The sequence below is a fragment of the Temnothorax nylanderi genome, unplaced genomic scaffold (genome assembly GCF_030848795.1).
Source record: "Temnothorax nylanderi isolate EJ_2023f unplaced genomic scaffold, tnyl_v1.0 TNYL_tig0025_pilon, whole genome shotgun sequence".
In the NCBI taxonomy this organism is placed as follows: Eukaryota; Metazoa; Arthropoda; class Insecta; order Hymenoptera; family Formicidae; genus Temnothorax; species Temnothorax nylanderi.
In genome coordinates this window covers 1,372,213-1,399,709 of record NW_027249087.1, presented here as the reverse complement: position 1 = coordinate 1,399,709, position 27,497 = coordinate 1,372,213, and the positions used below count along the sequence as shown (strand labels likewise).

At 38.5% G+C, this 27,497-nt stretch overlaps 1 protein-coding gene and 1 long non-coding RNA gene across 5 annotated transcripts in view; both read left to right on the top strand.

The window, feature by feature from the left end:
- The window catches only part of Rbp6 (RNA-binding protein 6), a 598,496-nt gene that overhangs the window by 72,151 nt on the left and 498,848 nt on the right, over window positions 1-27,497 (top strand). The gene's annotated exons all lie outside the window — the stretch shown is intronic.
- LOC139769827 (uncharacterized) lies at window positions 11,229-13,292 on the top strand. The gene is made up of 2 exons (XR_011717633.1): window positions 11,229-11,661; window positions 12,350-13,292. It is a non-coding gene; the product is annotated as an uncharacterized lncRNA (long non-coding RNA).

Sequence of the window (27,497 nt, the reverse complement as noted above, 5' to 3'; positions counted from 1 at the left end):
GACATCGTGACGTTTACGTCGCGGTCGGCTTTTGCGCGCACAGCGCTGCAGGTCGATTTTGCAAACATAGTGCTCCTCGTCTATCCTTTTGCGAAAACAAAGGAATACATATACATACATGGTATAAAAAGAATTGTTTATATAAATTATTAATTAATAGAGAAAATACTAACAACATGATCTTTTGGAAAATAATCTCATTTAGTCATGAAAATTTTGCAATTAAATTTATATTTTTAATTCCTGCGAATAGAGGTGGGTAATGTAGCTGAAATTGCAATTGATCGGCTACTGATTCGATAGCTATTGACTCGACTCTGTGAATTTAATGACCTATTTTGTCCATTATATTCCCCACAATTCTAAAGAATCTCTTTCCTTTCGATATCTTAATTATCTTTCAAGAAAAAGACATTGTTCGCGAAAAAACGATCTCAACTCCATACGAGGGTAAGCCCTTGCAGGCAGGATAAGTCCTGCTTGCGTAGTAGGAAAGATAAAGGGACTCGTAGTCGAATAATTTTGGGTAGGGACTCAGGTCGAGCGTGACGATAGCGACCCTCGGGAAGGTCGGACAATAATTCCCGACCAGACCCAATGTCGATTGAGCCTTGACGAGGCGGAAGCGCGCGGGCCCGATGATCCGGAACACGCTTCTACGTCCGGGCACATCCTAGACGTTCAGTCCAGCGGCAAACGGGGCGGCCTCGCGGCGCATCCGCGATCGGGAGGATCGAGACGATCCTGCGTAGACGCGGAGAAGACGGATAGAGAGAGAATGAGAGAGAAAGAAAGATGAGACGGGGGCCGTTTGTGCGTCTAGACACGAGTCCGTATTCGTTCTACCGTGAATCGAATAAATGGCCTCGCCCCCCTTAGCGTCCATCCCTCTTCGACTTTCCACCACAGCGATGGCTTTCCGTCGCCACGATACGATTAACCTTGAGCACTTCCTATCCGCCTCTTCTTCTTCGTCTTTTTCTTCGTGCACGATCGTCGTAGGTGAGCGAGGGGGAGGCTACCTTCTCGAGTCCTTTGGATCCTCTTCTTACGAAAGTCATTGGCATCGGGATTGGCGAATTCTGCAAAGAATTAGACAATGATGAGTTTAATGAGGAAGGATGCTCGTTTAAGTTACCGTTTAAGTATTCGTTTAAATTAGAATGTGTTGTTTAAATAGCGCATATAATAGGAGTTCAAGTAAAAAAATCCAAGACTTGACAATGAAAGGATATTGTAGAAACGGGAAGTTTTTTTAAAGAACAATGATCCAGAGGGATTCAAAGGAAAGAAATAAGAAAATTGAGAATCTAAGGTTCAAAAAACTTTAAAGTTTACGAATTTCTACATTATAAAATTTAAAAAGAGCAATTGAGATATCTAATATATAAATTGAAGAAATAAAAATTGAAGAGAGAAGTTAAAGGAAGATTGAAAGAGCTAATTATTTAATATAATAATAAAACAAATATTAAAAATTTCGTAAATATAAAGCACCAATTTAGAAAAAAAATCTTACACCGATTTTTTTTCGTTTTTGGTTTCGCAATCGTACTTGCATGTGGCGTTCTCGAAGAAACGTAACACGGAGCCGATTATTGAACATCGAGGTGTGGTCACGATACATTAATTAATAACACCTTGCTGATAGCGTCTTAATTGCCCTCCGCGGCGATGTTAGGGTCCAGCGGTGCATTTAATTAAATTAGCAATTAAAATGCCACAAATGCGACATTCACTGACCATTCGACCGGCGACGCGGTTGACACGTAGCGAAATGCAGAATATCGGTATCGTGCGTGCGCGGCACCATTCCGCGGTTTTAATCTGCGGGATTAACTAGACCGATTTGTCTCGTGCCGCATGAATCGAATATATAACTATCTTTTTCTAAAATGTGAAAGTATAGTTCTTGGAATATTTTATTAATTAAATACGATCTTGTTTCACACAATTGCATGAGTAACTACCAAGAACTTCCAAGTTAAAATTTAATTAAAGTGAACTTCTTTCAGAATTAAACAAAAAATTTCGTTTTGTTTAATTAAAATGTTAATTTCTACTTGCATATTTAAAGTTTTAATTATTGAAACTTTAATTGTGAACTACTTACAGATTTTTCTTAGTTTGGTTTATTGCACAGGATATATCGCGTGCATCACATCTTGTCCACATGTCATCAGTTATTATGATTTGTGATGAATGCGTACCATATATTGAATATGAAACCATACTACTTTGGTTATCCAGGATTTATTTTCTGCCAATCTCGCGCAGTTAGTGGTTGACTTGATATTAGTTTCTGAAGTGAATATATCAAATGTTTTAGAGAAAAATTGTATTTTATTTGAGCTATACAAACACCGGAAGTTGTGAGAAAGAATGATGGGCTCATGCATTATACATTAGTAACAATCAGGCCCTAAATGGGCTAATCTTGTAATAAATCTATCATTTTGCTCGTTTGTTATATAACTTCATAACAGCGATCTAGAAAATTAATTTATTTAGCTTCAGCTAGCATTAGCCGAACTAAGAGAAATCGGGGGCTTTGTCAGAAAACCGATACCGATCATCACCATTACATCGCCAGTATGACGTAGCTATTATTATCGCCGAGGCGTGCAATTTTCTAGCTTCATTCCTGTCTTTAATCATCTGCGGCAAATGTAACACGTCACTCCCGCGCGTTCGTTGCGCAAGGAAATGTTTCCATTATCCTGGGTGGTTAAATCGGTCCGGCGTATCTTGGCGTATGATCACGGGTGATTTCCAGATTGGCACGATCGTAATGTTTGCGCGGGAAAACGAGAGAGGCGAAACGGCGAATATCGCGATTCTGCTGCGGAACGACGTCGCGCGTTCTCTCCATTCCGTCCGCGCGACCCATCTCCCTCGGGCGATGCGATGCTTGAAATTGAGATTAATTCAAGTCTTCCGGGTATGCATGTACGTGTAGCGCGGCAGTGAATTAACACAAGTCCGTCGCTCTCGCCGCGGCGCGGCGCGGGAGCGAAAGATTATACGATTCTATTAACGCGTGAACGCGACTATTGTTGGCCGGATTTTACTTCGCGCGATGTAATTCGTGCCGATTCGCGTTGGGGTCATGGCTTTCGTAGGCTTTCGTAACTCTTCATAAATTGTAACGCGCGTAAACCCGCCTTTTCGATCCTTGAACTTTCGTTCTGCGACTTCTCTCCCATTTATTAGTTAGTCGATGAGTTTACAATTTTCGTCCTATATCCTAGATCTTCGTGGAACATATTTAGCGTTACATTATAATGCGTTAGTAATTACGCAAACAATATAGCGAGGTAATAACGATCGAACGATGTCAATAAGGAAGACAGACTGATTGGATCTTCTAGTATCTAGTAGAACCGATTGACGAAATTGTAATGTAATTGGCATACTTTCGATCGCGCTTAGAATTCGCCGAGTGATTCGGACGGTTGTGCCGGCATGTGTGAATTAACGAGCGATTTTGTCACTTGCCACGTGTGCAAAAGCTGGCGTCAATTTAATTATCGGACCAAGGCTGACGCTATTGTTCGCCGTAGCTCACCCTCGGTTTTGTGCGTTTGAATTTGCGCTGTTTGCACTGGCCGTTGGGATGATTTCTCGACATTCGCGGTTCGATACTCCCGCGTGCGAAAATCCCGGGATGGCTTTAATCCGAACTCGTTTGTAATTTTTTGCTTCCACAGCTCGATTAATCCTTTTTTTTAAATTCATTTTTGTATTCGATTCGTCATTGATCGTATTCCGGATGAATTCGATACCCTTGATAGTAATCGCACTTTTTTTTTCATATTTCCCGGCAATGGCTTGTCGCCGGGTTAAGAGTGGTATACCCGTATATTTCGTTAAACTAAAATGGAATTTAATAACGTTACCTCGCGTGAGTTTTGTGTTACGGGTAACATTTATTTGGTATGATGATGACACGCCCGTTTATTACTGCTTATGCAACGACCTAATGCTTGAGCGTTATGAACAAAGAATGAAAATGGTATTCAAGTTTCACTTTATAGCACGGCATTGCTTATTAAAAATGATTTCATTAAGCACGAGCAACTTAAATGATAGCAGAAATAGTAATCATGAAAAAATAGATATTTCTTTTATACATACATTTATATGTACATAATAAATTTTTTTATTATACAATATTGAGAAACGATGCATCTTGTATATTTTTTTCTATTAAGACAAAAAATATAAAAATACAATTTTTTTACTTATTTTTCATCACACACAGTATTTCAATTCTTTTCATTAATAATCTAAGATCTAAGGGAATCTAATTAGATTATTTCGTTTTAATCTTAAGATTCGATAATCTAAAAATTCGAAAATCAGGTGCGCGAGAATCAGAAAGATTAAACTTTAAGTCAAAAATTTAAAAATAAGACTCTGTATAACTAAAAAGTAAGCATTAAAATAAATTTACGGAGGTACATGCTCGTTACGAAAAATAAGGGACTTTCGTTTCGCAATGCGGATTTTGTTCGTAGCATCCAGCTTCCGTTTGAGATTCAAGATATCGAGAGTTGTGTGCGCCTACGCGGTCGTTCTTTGCTTTTGTAGAGTTATTCACCACCCATACAGTGAAAAAGGATCAACACGAGAAACAACGCATTGGCGTCGCCAGAATTTTTTTATACGAGATACAGAGATCTCGAAGAAATCTTTGTAGGGCTTTGTTTGAATCTTTCTTTCCCTCTTTCTCACTCACAATCTCAGAATATATTGCAGAGTATACACGTATATGTATATATAAAAAAAATATATATATATATATGTATTCCATGTTTTGAAATTCTTATATTCCGTTGAAATATTTTATAAAATTTTATTTCATAAAATTATATAAATATATGTCACTTTATAAAATTTCACTATAAATCGGCATTCTTTAAACGAATTTTTCTCCTGTTTTGATAAGCCTAGAGGGTGCAGATGCAATCCATTGTAACTTGATTGTAAACTCCTTACGGCGCTCATGAACAACATTGAGCAGGGTTGCAAGCGAGACGAGAGGGCCAGTGGACCCCTCACGGTGTGCAGAGCTCTTTCTCGACGGTAATTGGTGTTCGGGCCTTATTGTGTAACTGGTATCGCCGTGTACTCGCCGAGGTATCGTCACGTACGATCTCTGGACGGTGGCAAGCCTCCCTATGACGCCGTTTCAGCGTCGAGATAAGCCGTTGTAGGTATACCTCAGGGTCAGCTCGAAGTAAATCTCTTAGAGCATCATGGACCATTGTAGATCATTTTATGAAATTTTCTTGCTACGATTAATACTCGTGAGATATTTGACGATCCTTTACTAAGTAAATCTGTTGTTTGAAACCACGCAAATTCTAATTAACTTTTAAATGAGAGCGTAATTGAAAAATGTAGCAAGAAAGCATTTTGAATTAGATAGTTTCACTAAGGACTTTTTTCTCTTTCTTTTGAAAGTTTTAAACCATTTGCCAAGATTGGCGGAGGAACTTAGAAAGGGATATATGAAGAGAGCACGGGGTGAAACCTTCAATCAGACCGCCAATAAACCGGGATTTAGCCGACCCTGAAATCTTACTGTTTCTTCATCGCTTTCGGCAGCAGCGGCGTCATAACTGTCGATCTAGAATTTGAAACCTTTTGAATGCCCGTCGTAAATTGAATTTATGGCCGCCGAGATAAAATCGTTTCGTTAAATCATAACACGCGGAAACCTGCCTGGGCGCGCGGGAAGCACATTGATAATTCGATAACAGTCTTTATCGTCCGATACTCGTGGAAACCATTCGATGTTTTGCGGTTTTTCGCATTACTAGTGTACGCTGTCGCTCCTCTCCCGTGATAAATTACAATTTCTTTTTTCTAATATCGCTTCGTGGAATGTACTATGTATAAGAAAACACACATTTGAAAATATAAGTAAAATATTCCAGGAAAGAACCGTTCTTTCTCCGTAAATTTACATAAAAGAGAAATGAGAAAAAACTGAATTTTTTAAATTGGAAATAGGATATTTATATTTGCCATTAGATTCATTCATGTATCCGATTTAACAAAACAAAACATACCATAAAGAAATTATTCTCTCTGTATCTCATAAATATATGCGAAAAACAAAATTATCTGTACCAATTTATGACGATATGGTGGTTATAGAAAAAAAACTTTCCGAAAATACATATTTGGCCCTGCACTCTCAAAGCGAATTCTTTTTTCGTTTTGTTTGGCACAGACAAGATTCCACTTCACGTCGACGACTCTCGGGTTTATTTAGGACAGTCTGTAAGTAATCTGTCGTTGATGGTCGTACGGCCTGCTTCTTGCACTGCAAGCCCCCGTGAGCGATTGTCACAAAAACTGGTCTTTCTGCTCGCGCGAGGCCGAGGACGTGGCCTCTACACTTGTTAAGAAAGCAGCTCTCCACTTTCCGTCTCGTACGCTCTTAGATCCTCGTAACATTCTTCCTTTCATTTATCGAGTCTTGCTATGCTTATGATAATAAATTTAAAGAAACGATCAGCAAATGCGTACATGATTAGTTAAATTTTAATGGATTAACATCTAAAATTTTCGTAATCCAAGCGATGAGATATGAAGATAAAATAAAAAAAAACTGTAAGTGCTCTATAAAGAAATTCAATATTGTTAGAAATATACGTAACATTTATGGGGATATATATGATATATGCGAGTGTGGAATATTTTCTCTATATCTCTCTTTAATAAGCCAGATATTTAAAGGAATAATTTTTTTTGAAATTTCTTTATGACATGTACCTTCTTTTTTTACGTTTCGTTATTTTTTAAATACTCGTATGTTTTTAGCCATTAAATGAATAAGAATGATATCGTACTTTTTAGATTATATTCTGTATTTTGAAATGAATAAATCTATATCTATTTACTTATTCATCGTCGTGCTACTCTCTCCATTCGTCCATCTGTCATAAAATATTGTTTTTTTTGTTGAGAAATCACTGTTTTCAAGCTGTCATAGAGATTCCAATTATTGCTACAATGTCGTTGCAAACTGTGTGTATTGTCGCTTGCATATCGACTGTGACTGTAAAACTGTCAATTAATGACAACAGTTTGTCTCGTGAGGCCGGCTCGACAACGAGGAGAACGTCGGGCGTAAATCAGTCGATTCCGCTGCTTGTTTTGTAACGGTCGAACGGTGGATGGGCCAACCAGAGAATTCGCGAGGAACTTCGGGGAATCGTTAACGACTCGACATTAATTGCGCCGGGAAACAATCGGCGATTCAACTCTTGGTTATATTTGACACGCCATGAATGTCGAGATGGTAACGCTCTCTTGGCATTTTTGTTATTTTATTAACGTTATACACTGTTATATATTACTATAACTGACGTGTATACATTTTAACATTTACTGTGTATAGATATGTACGGTAACTTTAATCGCAATATTATACATATAAATTTTCTCGTGTCATTTTTTCGTAATTAAAACGGTGGAGCTCGCAAAATATTTTTATTGTTTTGTGAGCACGTTGACGAAATATTAAATCCAACACTTGAAATAAAACGTAGGAGAAAATAACTTTTAAAAATAGGCGATTTTTGACAAAGGCTACGTTAAACGCGCTGACTGAAGACAAAATAAATATTTAATTTACTGTTGATATGAAATGTAATATACAGTAATTTAAAAAAGATATATTATTTATCAAGTTACCGGTACGAAGATGTATAAATTAAAATGGACGGAAATTAAATTAATTATACTACCTTCTACCTTGTCTTCATTAAAATCTAATATATTCTGCTTTATAAAATGAATATTGATCAGGTTCGCGACATAACAGAAAATCGCGCGAACTTGATTGCTTCCCTAATTGTGCTCATATTCATTGATAGAACACTGCGTATATGCACATGCAGCAAAATGGCGGATGTCGAGGATTCACTCGGCGTGATTCCTCGAATCATTAAGCGGCGGAGACCGAGTTCGCGCTTATGACCGGCTGATTGCGAATGGTTGTAGACAACTCTTCAAATACACCGGCAGCACTTGCGCATAATTATCATAATTCATCTTTGTCCTGCTACGACGCGTGGTCGACCGCCACGTAAGTCCCGCCGTGTCAAATCCGCGCTCATTTCCCTCTCCGGCAGCAGTTCTGGAACCAACATCTACCTGTGTTATATGCAACGAAACAGCATGCTTTGTATGCAAGGTATCGACAGTCGCATCGCGATTGTTAACAACGTTTGTGCGCGACAAATCAAATATAGGCTAAATATCAGATATTTGAGATGTGAAGTTAGTAAAATATTTTTGTAGTTGTCTTGAGCGCGTGAAATAATTGGCGCGTAACGATATTTTAGTTGTCAACATACAATTTTTGTATGTTTTTTCGTCTATAAAATACGAGATCGTTTATATTTTGTTCCTGTTTTCTTTTCTCATATCTTTTAGCATAAATGCATCTTTTAGCATCTTTTTACATAAAACGAATGTAGAATGTATTAGAATCAATGCGAAGAAGTATGTGAAAGAAGTCGCAATAATTGTATCGAACTACGCGTAAATACACAGAGTGCGTGATCTACGATAGGATAAGAGAGGTGTTAAATTCGCGTAGTCCATATAGCGCGTTTCACCTTTCGTACTTTAATGAAACAAATATAGCCGCTGAAAGGGAACAAAGGTAAAGGACGAGAGGTGTAAGTAGGAAAGTGCAAGAAATACGCGCAGCACGAACAAATGTCTGTATGTGTTTCACTATTAGATAACTTGCTCGATATTTTATCAGTTCTTTCAACGTTCGCGACAAGGCCGATCGGTGTTTGGCCGAGGCTCGAATCGATATCCCGCGCAAAGCTGGTTGATCACCTCGGGCAACGAATGACTTGCGAAAAATGGACGCGCGTGCAAGTCCAAGGTGTCCAATATTTCGCGCGTATCGTCGCCGTCGCTACCTACCGGTAGTACAGCGTATACCCGGTGTATGTGTGTGTGTGTGTGTGTGTGTGTGTGTGTGTGTGTGTGCTCTCGATGCGGAGCGATAAATTTTCCCGAATTAATTCGCCTTTTGTACGCCGCTTCTCTCTCCCTCCGTTACCTCCGTTCTCGTAAAATCGCGCGATTAATGGCGCCCGCCATACGCTCGGTGTCCGCTCGTCGGCCGCTCGGGGACTCGACGTCGATGCCGCCGCGATGCTCGGGAAGCTTAAGTTAGGTTTATTACTGATTTAGTACACTCCAGGCTTTAACTCTCAGCTATTGCGGCTTAACTCGCAAGACAAAGAGTAATGTCTTTTTTATTTTCATTTCGCCGAAAGGAGATCTCGTACGCTGTGACTTTTCGATTGCTATACCAATTCTTAATGTTAAGAGAACGAGCTTCGTTATTTGGAAGATTCAAAAGTAAATGATTTAACAAGAACGTTTAAATGATTTCGACCAACCAAAATTCTCTTACATATTGGATAGTTACATTAATTTTCAGCCCGTCGAATAGCAATTAAAAGTTTCATGTTACTTTATCTGTAAAAGTACAACTTCCATTTTTATTTGCATTTTTCGGTTCTTAAAAAAATGTTAAATTTTTTAGATGTTTTACAAACAGTAGACAGATCTGAATCTGCATAATAATTGGAAATTTTTTTTAAATAAAATTTCTTTTGTATATTGAACAAAAATATGTAAATATTTTATTATATATTAAATTATTAGAGAATTTCTTATGTGTAAAATTTAGAATTTAAGACAATGCAAGTTTGTAAAAGCTTTTTCAGAAATATCTAATGAAAAAGAGGGAAATATGTTGTTAAAGAGAGACATTGCTTATTGTTAGACATCATTTTAGACATTTGTCTTGTTTTTATTTTTATATAATTGGCTTATTTTATTAAACTGCATATACTTGACCGTTGAAAAATAGTTTTAAATAATATGAATATCACATTCGCGATACTTTTTCTAAATCTACATCCCAAATACTCGTGCTCGAAGATGTGGACTCTGGTTTACCTTCGTATCCTGTATTCTAATTTGAGCTGTAATATGCCGGATGTACGTCCTAGCATCCTGTTGATCGTACTGTCCATACGTCGTGATCTAATGCCCTCAGGAACGGGCGATCGGTCGAAATTAATTGCAAGATTATGCAGAGCAAGTTACGTAACATAGATACGAACATAATTACACGAAACGGACGGGATTAGAGCTGGATTTATAAGATTTTTATTCTCTAAAGCTGAGAAGTGTCCTTTTGAATCCATCTTTCATATTTCTTTAAATTTACAGAAAAGCATATATAAGCTTGGCAGATTTATTATGTTTTGACTTTATAATAGACAATTTCAGCAAAATATTCAACTTTGCCTGGTGCACGTCGCGGCAAAGTATTTAATCCTTAAGTAAAATATGTTCCTTGTTATCGTCAAGTACTTATATGACTCTGTTTATTTTTCATAAAGTTTTTTTCGCCAGCGTATTGTTTGCAATTTTAATTAGAATTTAATTTCAAGACTGAAATTTTTGTTCTCCACTAAAAATTCAAATTGCATTTCAAAATTAAAATGCAATTTTACGCAGAATTTAAATTTAATTCCGCGTCCTTTTAAAAGCTCTCGGCCGCATCACCAGTTACGTCGTTACGTGAAGCGGATGAAACACTTGTGGTGTATTAATTACTGTTTTATTTCGCACGTAACACATGTAACAACGTGCAGTAAACGGTAAATAACCAGAAAAAACAAAAGTGTTTTCAAAATGTAAAAAAAAATATCGTTATGATTCATGACTACGCATACAGCATTAACAATCAAAGTATTTATGTTATTAGCCAAAACACAATTGAAGCTTTTCAGGTGAAATGCGTACTGGATAAATCAGTGGATTTATAATTTACTGGATTTACAACAATCAATTCCAGTACCATTAATAATTTGTTTAAATCAATTTGCAGCCAATTTTTTGTAAACAAAAAATTGATATCCATCTCTGATTTGATATATCATCTCTTTTGTAACTTTATAGCTTATTTATGTTATATAAAAAAGTAACAGATAAAAATTCAAGAAAATCTTAAAAAATAATTCAGAGAATAGAAATTTTGTTATTAGTTAAAATTTAAATCCAATATGTGCTTGTTTTATCAAGGAATTTACTTTTTGCATTATTGCGCTGTGTTCTGTTATTGTTTATTTTTATATTCTCTTATTATTTACTTTTCTATTTGCTGTATTTTTTCCCCTAAACTTTAGGAGGTTTAAATCAATTTCTTGAATATTCTAAAATGTATTCGTAAATTAATTACAGTTTAACTTTTTATAAGAATAATTATTTTTTAATAATTATTTTATTTAGCTGTTAAAAAGAAAGAGAAAGGTGGAAAAATCAAGTATTATTATATAACATTTAGTTATTCATTTGCATCACAGCAATAGGTGCAATTGTCGGATTCGAGTATGATCATATGAATTTTTCTGTTATGGTACTCCCACATTTCACGCAATTTCCTGGATTTACAATCTGACTGTTTCAACGATCGCAACTCCGCGAAACACGTTTCATCATGGAACGATAGTAACAGACGAAACACACTGGTTTATTCCCGCTTCGATCTACGCCTCCAAGGAAATTCATCCCCTTCGGCGGTTGGTTTGTTTAACGGTATGTTTACCGACAAAGTGTCGCGAACGCTAAAACGTTCCTTTCCGGGATAACGATTTTCCTTTTGTAATGTTGAGCGTCGAATAGTCTTTGATGAAATAAACGACGAATAATTGATGTGAATTTTTATGAATAATTTATACTCTAAATATTTTTTATACTAAGCCGTGATCGAGAAGATACAATATACAATAATAACAAAAAAAAAGAAGAAAAGACACGCAACAATTTTATCTAAAAGTATCATTTTTATACCAGTACATATCCCTCTAGTAGTAGCACAAACTCTATAAATAAAAAAATAATAATAAACGGCACTCAACACAACTGACACGATACGGCGGTAACTTTGCTCGCCGATAATTGACGAATTAGCGGCGCAGTTCGGTGCGCCGTGTAATTAAAACAAATTAATAACGGATGTGAAATAAGTCGACAAAATCGCCGAGGATCGTTAAGAACGCGACGATATGACGGTGGAAAAAAGAATGAATGGGGTGTAGCGTGGCGGACAAAGAAGGAAGGAGGAAAGTCTGCGGCTCCTTCGCGGCGAAAATTTGCGGTCCGGGGATTTCGGTAGGGTGAAGGGAGTCGAGAGGCGATACGATTTAATTAAAGGCTCTCTTCTTCCCAGCCGCGACTTTCTCTCCTGGCCGATTAACGAATCTAATTTTTCCTCGGATTTTAGATTACTACGGGGATTCAGCAGACTCAATCTTATAATGCAGCTTCCACAGAGAGATGGGCAAAGGCGGAAGGGGGGATATCACGTTCGTTAGCCGGAGAGAAGCGGATAAACGAATCTCTTAATCGCACGTCGCGGTCGACATTCGCAAATCCGTTCTTCGATATATCGATAAAGTAACTAACGAGAAGAGAAAAGTAATGAATCCTTATACTATGATGTAACGCGAGAGGATTAACCATATGTGCGTTTAACAATCAAATTTCTCTACATAACACTTAAAAAACATATCTTTTCGTTTATACAGTTAAATAATATCTCAATCAAATAGCTCAATTAATTTATGAATAAGTTGAACATATCGGTGAATCGCATGTTGTGAGGTCTCCTATCGGGTCTCCTTGTAAATTCGGGCACACTAGATGACATTAATGCTACCGATTGTACAATACAATGTGTTTTTGACTTTTAAAGTGTTCTGTGTCGATTAAATATTCTAGAGATTAAATTGCAAGAAATCGCAAATGTTGCAGATATATCGATGATTAGCGATACTTAAGGATATTTGAAAATAGATATAACGAGGTAATCAAATAAATTTTTCATTTTTGATGATTAGACGAGTTATTTAAAATTTGGAATAAAATGATAAGCATATACAAAACTTCGCAAAAAATTAAATAAAATTGAAAGTGTAATAAAAATGCAAAGAAAACACTTCGTACATGTCTATTTTTTCAACTATGAGATAGATAGAGATGATAGGATTAGAATGATTTAAGAAGATTAAAAGATTTTAGTTCATAAATCCGCTTGTAAAAAAGAAACTATTTTAAATTTTCTTTCTCTATAATATCTTTAGAAATTTCCAAAGAAATATACATGTCATGTAAAATAAAAAATTCGCCAGTTCTAAAATATAAATAAAATTTATTTTAAATGTAAATTCGTATATAGAACTTTGCGAATTTTGACGATGATTGACAACGCCGCGCGATTTTTAGTACCACAAATCCAGGTTACACCCTACATTTTCCTCGAGTGGCTGGCACATTCGTTATATTGCGGTTTCGTTTCTCGTTTTTTGATATCGGGATTGGAAGTCGTGTAACAAGATAAAACTCGGGACGGATTAATCGTATTAATCGCTAACAATGCTGATATGAAGCTCACACACAGCGAGAATAGTCGAAATTTTAACCAGCGCCAAACTCTGAAATTGCTACTGGATTTTATCTGATAATTTTCATCGTGAATTACTTTAGAACTCGCGAGTCCCGCGTGGGGCATTTTTCGACGAAATTCGCTTGTAACGACCGATTTTTAATAATGAACGCTTCGAGGGCGCAGGGACGAAATGCGCGTTCGGAGATACACCCGGTGTAAATTCGGTGCGCCGCGCCGCGCCGCGCCGCGCGGGGTATCGCGTCGAACCATGCAAATTTTCGACACGCGAGTTTTATGGAATGCAAAATGCAAGCGTACCGGAATATATATATTTTAACCTCCGCCGAAACAGCGATTCCTTCTGGCCACTGACGTTGCTGCGCCACAAAAATTTATGACTTTGTCCGCCGCAAATGCCGCGCGAAACGAATATTTCTTCACGCTTGTACTCGCGCGTGCACAATCCGATCACGGTTGCTCAGCTTTGCCTAGCGTGCAAGTTAAAGTATATTTTAATCGATAACGTGCAGAATGATGCATCTAACACCTGGAATTCTTTTGTTTTTTTATCTCTGAAATTTTATTTCACGACAATAGAAAAAAGGACTTCGTATTAAAATGTTTTTTTGAAGAAATATTTTTAATGAATCTGGATTAATATTTGCTTTACGAAATTCAATTGTATATTCTTTATGCTATATCGATTTTCTTATCTATATCTTTGTTAATGAAACAATATGAGCAATGAAAGGGCTTATTTTGCAATTCATATTCTATAGAACTGTCATTCGTATCACTATTGTATTGCACTGTAATGCACTGCATTGCGTTCTGCTGCTCAACGACGTGGAATTGGACAGTCATGGTTTACAGACGCGTCAACTAATTAACCAACAAATTAGTAACATCTCGTCACTGCCGTTCTCAAACTTTGTGAACGTTTAGCAGCTACACTCGCCTCGCGTTTCGCGTTATATAGGCAAACTTTACCTTGCTGGGAATTAGTTCTTCCGCGCAGTAGCAACACGTTATTTATTTTAACGAGTAGTACAAGTAACATTGTTTCGCAATTCCGTATTTTGGCATACCACGATTAAGTTCGATATTCGTTTTCCTAAAGCGATCGTTACAACAACGAATGTTGGATATTAAATCCAGTGGTTAAAAAATCCTAGTTATGTGATAAATAACAAAATAATTTGTTAAGTCGTTTATAAATTTATTTTAATTTTACTTTATTATATTAGGAGTTGAGCACTAATTGATGGCACAATTGACGGTAAACTACGTATATTACTTTGCGTTGTATTGTACTCGGTACCACTTTTAATTAGCCAGTATTTCTTTCGTTCGCGTCTCCAACGATGCGGAACGGAACTGTTTGGTTCGGACGAAGGGTGTCTGATTGAATCGAGGGAAGATTCCATAGCAACCGCATTGCAATTAGAAGTTAGGGCAGGGCGCTAACTAGCTATGGACATCCTGTTGAGCGTGAGAGATCTTTGCTTTTGATCTAGAATCATGAGTTTTATGAGAATTTTATAGCTTTCTATCTTTTACTGCTGCTTTATTTATTGAAAATGATATTTGCCGTTTGACGACATTAATCAAAATGATTCTTTCTATAAGATAAAAAGAGAAATCTATTTTCTATTCCAATTCTATATTTTTTCCATTGTTATCTCTATATTAGATTATTCTATATTGCTACCTGCTATACTTTTTATAGATAACAATTCTCTTATATAACTGAATCATATTTTCTTAAACACTTCAAATAGTCGGAAAATGTGAATTTTAAATAGATTCTAAAGTAAACTGGATATTTTTCTTTGTACATTACATTTGGATAAAATTAGATTACTGTGAATTGAGGCAATCTTACATTTTTAATCTTATTATTCCGGATTTATATATAGAGTCTACAATTAAAAGAAAATAAATGTTATCTAGTCAGTGACAATTAATTGTAACTTAAAGAGATTAAGATATTTGATGTATTTTGGAAAATGTTGCGTAAACAAAATATTGTTTATTCCTATGAATTTTTGTTAAATATAGTAAATCGAGTTATTTTAGAAATTCAAGCGTATGTAAATTCTAACGCATAAAAATAATAAAATTGCTAGTTAGTTAACTAATATGACTTACAACGGTTGAAGCTAAACTCAAGATAAATCACAATGCTTGGAATTTTTTTAGTTTGATAAGATAAATAAATGGGTAGATATTTTTATCGGATTGATATCAATTCTCGCGACTGTAGTTTATCCACGCATGTAGAATCTTCGAGAGAATCTTTGAAAATCTTCGTGATTTCTTGGTTTTCTCATTGATGGTGCAGTTTCTGAATATGCATGAGAAGCGTCGAGATAGCGCGAGCGTTTCGCGCGCGGTCATGCCATAAACTTCGCATAAGCCGTCGAAATCTCCGGGTGCTTCTCGCTCAACTTTGTCGTCTCGGTGTGAAGGCGGACCGCTGCTGCCGACCTGAAAACGAAAGAACGAAACGAAATGGGTGAACAAAAGAACGTATTCTCTGTCACGCTCTTTCTCTCTCCGTCGTTTTCTGTCGACGGGAACAAAAGCACCTTTCGTATTTTCGCGGCGAAGTGTAAATCGGATTTTAATAAAACTGGCGAAAATGAGGACGTTAACGATAGAGGCTACGTGTTTTTTTCATTATTGTACGGCACTATGCATGTCAATGTTCGCAATATAAATTGTCTCCAATGTCAATAAAAATACTGTGGAATTAAGGCTGATGTTACGTCAAGGTGACGAATTAGAATACTTACAGAGATTTCAAATGCAAATTTTTTATCTGTAATATGTTATACAAATTTGGAATTAAGAATGTTTTAAAAGGTATAGTAAACATCATACTTTTTAATAATTAGTAAAATTTAATAATAAAAATATGAACCTTTTTTTAAGGCATTTGCGAGAGATACGAAATGCTAGAAAATTATGAGCACTGATTTAGTTAGAACATTGAGAAACAAGAACTGGTTGAAAAGTAAATGCATTAATTTACATTAATAATGCCACGCTATCACGACACTAAGCATCATTATTGGCTTTGGAAAATAGGCTTTGAATGGCAACGATGTCACGTTGAAAAGCTGAAACTTTACTTTCATTAATTAACTCAACCGCTGTTTCGTAATCGCGCGGGGAATCGTTAAACTGGAACATCGTGTAACGAGCGAGTCCGCAGAGTTTCGGGTTGGTCGTCGTTTAACCCTTTCGTTAGCAATGGCGAGACATAGTCGCCTCTCTCCGCAAAGTGTTCACTTTGTAGAAACAACTATGGCAATTCAACGAGAACTCTGTGCTTTTCACGATTTCCGGATGCAGAGCAATTTGTTGAAACACTTCTATGAGACTAGAGATGTTTCCAAATTTTTGACAAAATTCGTTTTATAAAAGAGAATTCAAAGAGAAAACGAAGTGGAGTGCCAGGATTCAAATAAAATTTTGTTATTTATACAATTATAACTATTAGAAGTTTCTTTGTTCCAAACTCGATAATTATTAGCATTTCTGTTATTAAGCAATAAGCAAATATCGGCATTTGAAAATCCATTATTTAAGCCGAATGGCGATGAGATTTCTGGGATTTCCCGACTGTGCAATATCATAATAAAGCTCATATATGGATATAGTTTTAGATCCCTATGTGCGAATCTCCATCTTTCCCTTATTCGGACTATATAGCAATTACGCCTCTACTAGCCGTCTGGGAAGGAAAGGGTTAAATACGGTCAGGCTGTCGCGGTCCGATTTAAAGAGTCAATAAATCGCGCAGCCAGGAAGAGGGCTTCGAAGGGAGGGAAGAGAGAAAGAGATGGGACATGGAACGAGGCTCGGGCAGCGATAGTTCGCTGCATTAATAATGCGGGTGGGACACGATTTCGCGCTCTTTATTGCCGGTCGGCGTTGGGTCGGTGCACATATCGGCGCGGTCATCCATCGTGCAGAATCTCTCGGGCTTGCGCACGACATATCCGTTTACGGGATATATCGCGTCACGACGACGGCGACGATGACCAGGACGACGGTGGTAGCGGCGCTAAGGCACCTCGTATAACGTGTCGCTAGTTTATTGCTTGGCCGAGAACAGACGCGCGCGGACATTGCTGCTCTAGCATGGGCACGTTAATGAAACCTACGGTTGACGACCTCATCCACGCAGGTGTGCAGGTGCCGTTTTTAATTGGGGAGCGTAGAGGTAAAAACGATCGTGGCTAGAATAGAGAACGAATCTCAGTTACACAGAGTATTTCGGGGGACTCGCATTAATTTTTCTTTCTTTTATATTTTTAAAAGTTGAATGTATGGTTAATAATGCTAAAAATGGTTGTTATCGTTGCTAGGCGTTGTGATAAGTTGAATTACCAAAATGTATGTCAAATTTGAGGTTTTTCTTTTTAAAAATTGAATCGGATTTATATAATATTAATAAGCAATTTTTATGCACAAGCAGTATATGCATTTAAAACGATAAGAATGATAGTTTAACAGTAAATTTGTTCGAAATTTTCGCCACATAGGTTGAAAGTAATGTAACAGATAAATTACTTAATCCACAATCTACGGTCCCATGTGGAAACTTTCGGCGATATAAGAACGCGTATATCACAAATTGACAGTCGAGCACGCCTCGACGCTAACGATATCGACTTTATCTGCCCGTTAAGCTCGAAACTTCAGTTCAGCAGAGTTTCATGCGGCCGGTGAATTCGATAATAAAAGCCGGCAGGCCGACGTTTACGATCGCTTGCGACTACGTTGCACCTTACCTATATTTTCCTGGTGTAATACGTACGTATCACTTACGCCGACAGTTACGCCTTTATTTACGACGGCGTGACGTTGCGTCGCGCCGCCGCGAGCCGCGTCGCGATAAAAATCGATGCGTATCGACGCCGGCCGTGTAGCGCCGTCGTTCGTGTGATTTCGCGGCCCGGCTCGATTTCTTATTAAGATACCGCGGCTGAACCTATGGACAGCCTCGACACGGATACGTCCCATAGATAAGGATCGGCCTCTCCACAATGGTTGCCCGGCAGAAACGAGCTTCTGCTGTCGTCGCACACAAAGAGGCGCTTTATGAATGAGCACCTGCAGCTGCACGGCGCGGCGTCGCGCGTTCCGATAACGCGCCGCTGGAACGCGTTGATTAACCTTTTACCGGGATGCACCATTTGTTAAGGAAAAATATTGCGATTGCAGGTCGTGGAGAAAATGTCCATGAGGAGAAAAAAGGCAACGAGTAATTTGACTGTGGCTGTTTTCTTTTTCATTCTAAAAGAAAGAACGTGTAGTATCACTTGAGTAATATGTAGATTCTGATTAATTAAATTTTTTTAAAGATTTAGCTTCAAGGACTTTGCTGTCTGTAAGAAAAACTACAATCATGTCGTATCCGATAAGAAAGTGTATATGTACACGCAATAACATAGTGAACTTTAAGTAGTTTTATTACGCAAGATGCAAGATATAAACTTGTTTCGAATAATGAATTTTTTGTAAACTAATTTTGCACGTGCACGTCAATAGCATTTTCATTAAGTGACAGTCGACTGCAAATTTGTCGAAAAATGCGTGGAAGGAAGGATCGACGATAGTGTTAGATGTCATGTATATGAGCCAATCTCCGGCGCGCAGCTCTCCATTCAACCGACGGATATATGTCGCATTAATTATATCTCTGTCAATGCGCCGTCAGACCGAAGCAGCGTGTCAGTAACCACAGTCGGCCATTGTTCGTCGGGCTAGTTGGATACCTGGCGGTGACCACCGCGGGAATTGTTGCGCTTATTAGCTCCGAAGTGCCTGCCGACCAACGGCGTTGAGGGTACAATATTGAAGCGTTCTGATATATTAAACGCGATTGGTCGCGATATAAAACATCTGTATTTGATTACTCGAACAAAAATATTCGTGGCATGTCGTATTTAAATTTAACAGGTAATATTTATGGAAACATTGTATAGAAATGTATAAAAAACTATTGTACTTCTTTATAAATGTGGAATTCTAGAGGAATATCGTTTGTTTTTAATAACAAAAAGTATTTAGATAACAGAAAGGCAGATTTTTAGGTAAACGATTGAAATTGTAAACTGAGTTTTAATAACTCAATTGCAAATGGATTTGATTTTAAGCATTTTCTACAATTTTTTAAAAGTAAATTTTATATTTTGATATGCGCTATAAAGAAGCGTTTAATCGAAAGAAATGTGTACATGAAACTTCGAATTTATTGTCGCTCGGAAAATATCCCAATTTAATCGTTTCGATTGGCCTTCAGAAGAATCGATATATTTCGTCGATAATTAATCGCAATTAGTAATGCCCTACATATGTAGTATGCTGAGCAAACAGGTCGAACAGGGGCCGTGAGCGTCAACGTCTGCCGCGTTTGAGGATGTGGATTCAGCTCGCCTCATACTTTGACCGCTAACATCCTAACATATTAGAAACTTCAATATACAACTTTATCGTATCTACTTAAAAATCAACATCCAAAATTTTGTCTTTCCATCACGCAATCGAAAGTTTTGTCAAGCATATAATCAGCAAGCTGTATGACATTATATATAAAATAATCCGTGAAAATAAAGTTTAAAATTATAATAGTTTAAAATTATAATAGGCGATTAACTTCTGTTAGAGAGATAACTTTGTGTTTAAAACGAAATTTTATCATTAAAAGTATTTATAAACATTAGAATTAAATTGCACTGTCTTATTTCAATGAAATTTCAGTTACGTTAAACGGTCATCAATTATTTTGACATATACGTAATTGTTTCTATAAGCAAAATCCGGACGTCTCGTATGCGTCATGCGAACGCCCTAGCGGCCCTAGCACGTTCGTTTGGTTGTGTCAGTTGATATATAAGTCAATACTCGTCCGAAGTTATTTTTGCTTCTCCGCGCGTGTTTTTGAAGCCGGAACGTTCCAACATCACGTAATAATTAAAAATCGGTCCGACCAGCGCAATATTTTACATGATGCGACTCGGGACTGCTCCAGTCGGTCGGTCGGTCGATCGGTCGGTCGATCGGTCGGTCGGATGGTTGGTTGGTCGGGGTCTTTTGTAGCGCCGCGCCAAAAAGTGCGACGCAGGAAGATGAAAGCCAGAAAAAAAAAAAGCGCGCAGGTATGACTATGGCGAGGAGAGGGAACAGCGGATAAAGAGAGACAGGGCGGAGAGTAGGATCGCGAATAAAGAGATTCGAGGGTACGAGGAAGACCGCGAATAACGAGGAGAAGGAGGATGACCGCGAATAAAGAGGCGGAGGTGGAGGCGGAGGCGGAGGCGGAGGAGGAAGAGGACGCGCGGCAGGCTCTCTTCACTTTTCATCCAATATTCAACAAAGGTTCATTCAATTCATCCTTACACGCTAGCACATGAAACACCGTGCGACGTATGCAAATGGCTGGTGACAAATGATCTTGTTATTCCCGTAGCTCCTCTCGCTCCCGGCCGCCGTGTCCGTTCAGGCATTATACGATGTCGTGCGTCCTTTTGAACCCGGGCGCCGGCATTTCCCCTATACGTCGTCGTCGCTCGATGCGTTCGCGCTCGCGCGTCGCGTTCCGCGCGTTCGAGCGTGAGCGGAGCGCATAGAGAATGGAGACGTACGAAAATCAGAATGGCTGGCCGATTAATTGTACAAAAGGTTGAAGGTAAAAGAGATTTGTGTTATCTTAGATTATCGTTCCGATACGTCCTTCGTAACATTATAGCGCACCGTGTTCTATCGGACCTGTTGTGTTTCACAATCGTTCTTGACGATCGATACGTGATACATGATTTATCAGAGACTTTATCTACATTGTGCTTACGCTGTGTAAACAAGAATATTTTTGGTACGGTTTATCAAGCGTGTACTGTTATGCAAACGAGGTAAAATGAGTTTTAAACTTGCCATTTGCGAAAGAAACACAATTCGAGTTACGTACAATATTTGTTTAATCAGAGGGAAAACGTTTAAAGTGGGCCAAAGTGCCTGCAATCGATGGCGCAATCGACCTAGACCTCACAGTCCCAGATCGAAGAATATGTACGGAGTCGAGAGAGAAATTACAGGGGAAGGAAGCCGAAGAAGTCGTGACACCGAGAGAGATCGCGCCGTTTTCGATTCTCCCGTTCCCCTTCGTCTGGTTTTTGCGCGCGACGTATAATCTTCCGGGACGTGACCGTAGATGCCGTCGGAATTTTTCGTACAGGGCCGAGGCGGCAAAAACGGGCTTACGTTCCTTACCAGAGAACGGAATGCATCTATTTCGGGATACTTTGCCAAAAATCGCGAGATATACAGATAAACGAACACTTCAATTTATGCTTCTCAGTGCCATAATATACGGAAGAATTATTTTAATCTTAGCGATTGGAAAGTACATTTTATCTACAATGTGGTATAGAAAATATGTGTGATTAGTGTTTCCGCAATATTCATTTTCTTTTATCGTGACTGGCTATGTGAATCGCAAAACAATCGTGAAAGAGCTGACTTTCACGCGAGACATATATGGGCTTTCCGATATTGAATCTTTCTCTCTCTCTCTCTCTCTCTCTCTCTCTCTCTCTCTCTCTCTCTCTCTTTCTCTCGTGGTACACACTTTTTAGTCCCTTTTATATTTTATTAAAGTTATTCCGCGAGTGTGTGCGCGCCGAGACTTTGGCACAACTTTTTTAATATTCGCTGCGTCTTCGCTCGGAAGAAAGCGTTTCTCGTTATCCGGAAAATCGCGTAGATAATCCCCGCTCTCTTCCACTTTTCGAGTGAGAAATTTCCTAAAGAAGCGTGCGTATTTCAAGCCGGCGATGAGGTACGACACGCCGATGAGAGGGGGGGGGCGGGGGGAAGGGATAAAATTATTTAGCCCCCATTAACGTCAGTCGCATTTACTTGTCGAGATGTATTCCCTTCGTCTTTCTGCTGTCCTCTCGTCCTCGCCCAAAGTTCGTTTCTCCACCCTCTTTCCCTTCCTTACCGTCTCCCTTTCTCTACGGTTTCTCTCCTTTTCCCGTTTCTTCGGCAACGTCGACGTCGGGAACCCGCCGCAGCTCGTTATTTAACATCCTCGCTCGACGGTGATGTCGACGGGGGAACGGCGGATTTGATTTCATTCGTTTCGCGGGAGAAGGATAATATTATGTTATTCTCGTAACTCTAATAATAACGCGGCTACTTGCGCTAACGACCTAAACGCTTACGCTAGTTAACCCAAAGTGCCTTATATACGTTGCAGATATAAGCGGGCACACAAGCCGTATATTAATTTTCTAAAAGCGTTGAGAATTTACCGGCTAAATGGAGGAAAAAATATGCCTTCGGCATTTTACCTTACCGAACGTTAAAGCTTGACGATTTTGTTTGGCATTTATTACTAATTTGACCGTTTAAAAAGATCCAAGTGCCAGTTTCAACGATAATTTGGAGTTTTGCGATAATCTTGAAAATATTTGCAAAGAAAGTTATTAGATCCAAACGCGTACGAACACAATTTACGTAACACGAAAAGTTTTCTACCTCATAACCTCTTAGTAAAAATATCATAAATAGAGGAGTCACGTGAGTCTCGCGAGTTTCTCTTAGAGTTATAGGGATGGTTAAAACGTGAAAATCGACAAGTTTATCATCCACTAAATTTCAAGCCAGTTAAATCTGGTCAAGGCGACTCTATCGCGGATATTCCACTCGCGTCCCTCGATTCTGCTCCTCTTTTTTCTCCCTCTTCCTTCAGCCTTTCTTCTTGTATTTCTCATTTCGTGAGGCAGTGCGAGAACCAATATTTCCTCGCAACGTCCGCACCCCGACTCGAGGTAGGAATCGAGAAGGGAACTCCATCGGCGCACTCTTTTATAAATATTTATCCTCATTTGAATCCATCGGAGACCGAGTCCTCCTCCCTCCTCCCTCTTCTCTTTCCTCCTGCGTCCTTTTCTTCTACTCGTTCTTGTTCATGGCCTCTCCCCATCTTCGAGGCCAAACTCCCAGGCGTGTATTTGTTCTTGCAAATCTTTTATACGTTTCGTACGCGGATTTGCATCCATAACGGCCATGGGCGACCTGAACCGGCTCTTTCATCTCAGCTTTATTTCGCCTCCCATTCTTTCCCGTGTTTCCCTTTATTCTTTTTCTGTTCCTCTTTTCTCGCTTTTCACGATGACGCACCCGAAATTTTCGTCTATTCTGTGTCTGTTTCTCAAACTTGCATTTTTTAAGATGATTTTTTAGAAGCGGAATCGGTGCTCTCACAATTTTGTTACTCGTATTTAATGTAGTTCTTTTCAATTAATCTTTCTCTCTCTTTCTTCTTCTCTGATAGTATCTAACGTATTTGAAACCATTCGACTTCAATTGACTTAACCTTGTGACATTTTATGCCATCGATCGATCTCTGAAAAGGTGTCGAGGCAGGTATAGTTAAGTACTTGAAGAAATAGAAAGCGACTGTCGCTCTCATTGTTGCGCTGCAAAAAATGACGACAAGAAAGATCGTTTCGTCTCGCTCTTGAGTAATTGATTTCTGGTCCGCGATCGCGAGTATCGCGACAGAGACGTGAGATATGCGCGGTTCTCTCTCACATGATTCCCGGAGGATATCACAGTCGACCTCGGTCAACGGCAACGCGAGCGGGCGTTCTCTTCGCGGGCCAGCAGTCGGTGCACTATTACTGTCTTTCCGAGAATATTAATTACACGGCGAATGAGACGGGAAAAGCCATCTCGGGCTTCGGGGAAACACGCTGAGGTCGACGAGAGCCGGCTTAACCCTTCCATTCGAGGTGGTTTACTTTTGCGTTTAACCCTTTCGCTTCTACCGCTCGCAAACGCCGCTGCAATATTTAAGCGGTCCTAACTTACCAGCTCGCTGGGTAATTACTTTACTTTTACAAATTGCGAACTTTCTTACCTAATTGAAATGTAAATATTTTATTTTATTAACTTTTTATTGCTCGACTCTCTTTTCTTTGTATAAGAGCACATTTTTAGGGCGAAAAATAATTTTTTATTATAAAGTACATATATATCAGAAGATTGTTAAGATAACTAGAGATAGATTGGGATTTTAGTTAATTATGTCAGAAAAAACGTAACAAGATGGTTATAATCTTATACTTTCTTCTAGCTTTCTTCAGTTTAGCAAGATCTGCGTTATTTATATCTTCAATCTATCTTGACATATATGTACTTTTACCTGTTGCATAAAGAGTTAAATTTGTCTATAAATTTGTTTGTCCCTAAATATAAATATTTCTCTTCATGTAAGATATATTTTCCTATATTTCATAAGACTGACGATATCCCATTTCTGAAGATTACTTTTGTTTGTCCTATCTATTTGCGGAATAGAAGTTGAGCACCAGGAAGCCGAAGGAAGTCACGAATACGACTCTTGATGCATTTTCTCCACTCGCTTCTGCCCCAGACGCTCTTGAGTTTGATTATACTTCGTAGCCTTCCGTTTCTTCTCCCGCTTCCTCTCCCACCTTCGATTCCCTTCATCTATTCGGTAACCCTTTGGCGTTAGGTAAGTGCGTGCGCGTACGATACGCGCATTGAATTCGCACGAGTGGGCAGATCGATCGATCTCGTTCGCGAAATGTCACGCGAAACGAAGATTAATCGCTCGTGGAATCGACCGCGTCCATTGTCGCGGGTTTTTCGATTTTGACGCCCGGTACGGCGCGGCGGCGCGGCGGCGGCGTGATCGACGGTGATAACGCGAAGGGATCGACGGACGCTCGTTAAAGAGACCTCCCTCTGCGTCAATTTTCAAGACCGGATAGGGTATGGAAGGTGAATGCGACCCTCAACATGTTTCCGTGTCACATCTTCAGAACGTGCAGATTTAACGCACGATGCAACACTTTTTAGTCACTTTTCCCGATAAACTGTCGAAATGCAGAGGAAGCTAAATTATCACAGACAAATAAAATCGCGCAATTTTGTTGACTCAAGCTCCATTGCCGATATCTATCGACGTAAGAATTAAGAATACACACAAACGTAAAAAGTAGTTTTAGTTTACAGTTTCTACGAATCCTGATTGTTCTGCGATCGCGAAGAAAGGTCTTTTTTTCTCACATTGTTTAAAAATTCGAGCATAATTTGCATTTATCGATTAGTATCGCGGATCTCTGAACATCGTTACGTTTTTGTTGTTCAGGGTTTGATTTTGGTACCCTTCGACGCTACTTAGCGCTTCCGCTCCCGGTCGCAGAGCACCTCGTTAGAGCGGTTCGGGCGGGTATCGCGTTGGCACGCACATCCGAAATCTCGCAGGGTTTCTCGATGCCATTTCTCCTCCGCCTCTCGGGTGCGAGCGTAAAAGGAAGAAAAAAAAGACGAGAAGAGATGTGGCTTCGCGCGTTGCCAAAAACCGAAATGAAGCGCGCCTCAGGGAAAAGCAATGTACCGTCGACAACGATGATTCTGGCAGCTATCGTTGTGTGGTCGCTTTCCACCGTGATCGCAAAGATAAAACAAAAATCACGTAAGAAATAACGGCACGCATAAAGTCGGATGAAAAGGAGAGTAGGAATTAGAGAGTGGCGGGGTAACAGGCCTAGATTAATTTATGAATTGAAATACAAATAGAAAGAAAGAGAGAAGGAACAATAAAGAGAAGAAAGATATAATTTTTGAGAAAACTTTTAAGTGCGCTGAACGAACAAATGCGGTAATGCAGAATTAGGGTAATTGCAGAAGCAGAGAAAACCTTGTAACTTCTACTATGCATGAGATTACGTGATATAATGAACAAGGCAAATGAATAGATGTTAATAAATTAGATTGAGAGCATGATAGCGAAAATGTTAGAATTTACGCCCTAGTATGATAGAAGAATAATTGCATAATCGATATATAGATGGCTGTTGATAAATTAGCTAAATAAATATGTTTGTGAAAATGGTTTTAGATTTTCTTTTCTTTTTATTTTATAAATAAACATAACGTTTTACAATTTTATTAAGAAAAAAAGAAAGTTTGATTTAACAAAATTTATTTGAAATAGGTGATGTTTATCAACAAGTATTTCGAAGAGATAGATTCATATTATCATTAAATAAAAAAGATACAAGATTCGTCAATAGAAAATCTGAGAGACTGTATTAATAAAATGATAATCCCAAATCAATAAAAAACAATTAATTTTAACACCATATTAATAATGACAACAATAATAATGATATTAATAATGATAATAAAAATGATATTCAAGATTGCAATGAGAGAGAGTATAGATAGGTAACGATGAGGAAAATAATCCTAATATTTTATGATCAATAAAACACCATTTCGCGAAACATAATCTCGTGAACCAATATAGTAAATGCCGGATGGTGGGAAGGAAGAAGTATGGGGAGGCGGAAATACGCAGAGAGACTTCTTTCTTTCTCTTTTAACTCGACCACCGTAATGAACCGTACCGCAGAGAATGGATCGAAAGGAAGAGAAAACTAGAGTTTAAAAGGAGGAAGTAAGGTAAAAAAGAAATATCCAGAAATGGGCATAGAGGAGATCGAGGGAAGAAGACGGGAGAAGTACAAAATAAACATAACCGTGACACCGGCTTCGGTGCCAGCCAGCAGGCCAGTGCCTTCTCGAGGAAACCGCTTTTAAATTAGGGGACTAAAATTTCCGGTTAGAGTACTGCACCAGTCTTAGCCAACCCCTTGTGTATAGTGATGCGTGCCATTGGGTGAAAGAAAATTCAAGCGGTCGTAAAAGTCGCCTCTTCGCAGTTGTCTGGACACCATTTCGGGCGCTGTTTCGCAGTCTTAGGCGAAGACCCTGATTTTCGTAGAAAGACTACATCGGATTTTTGTGACTCTTAGATATTTAATTCCTCCGAACTTGTTCTTTAGCTTAAAAATTTGATACTAGCAAGTTTGATAGTACCTTTTAAATTTAAAGAATTGTAAGGTGTAAAGTGTAAGGTTAAAAAATC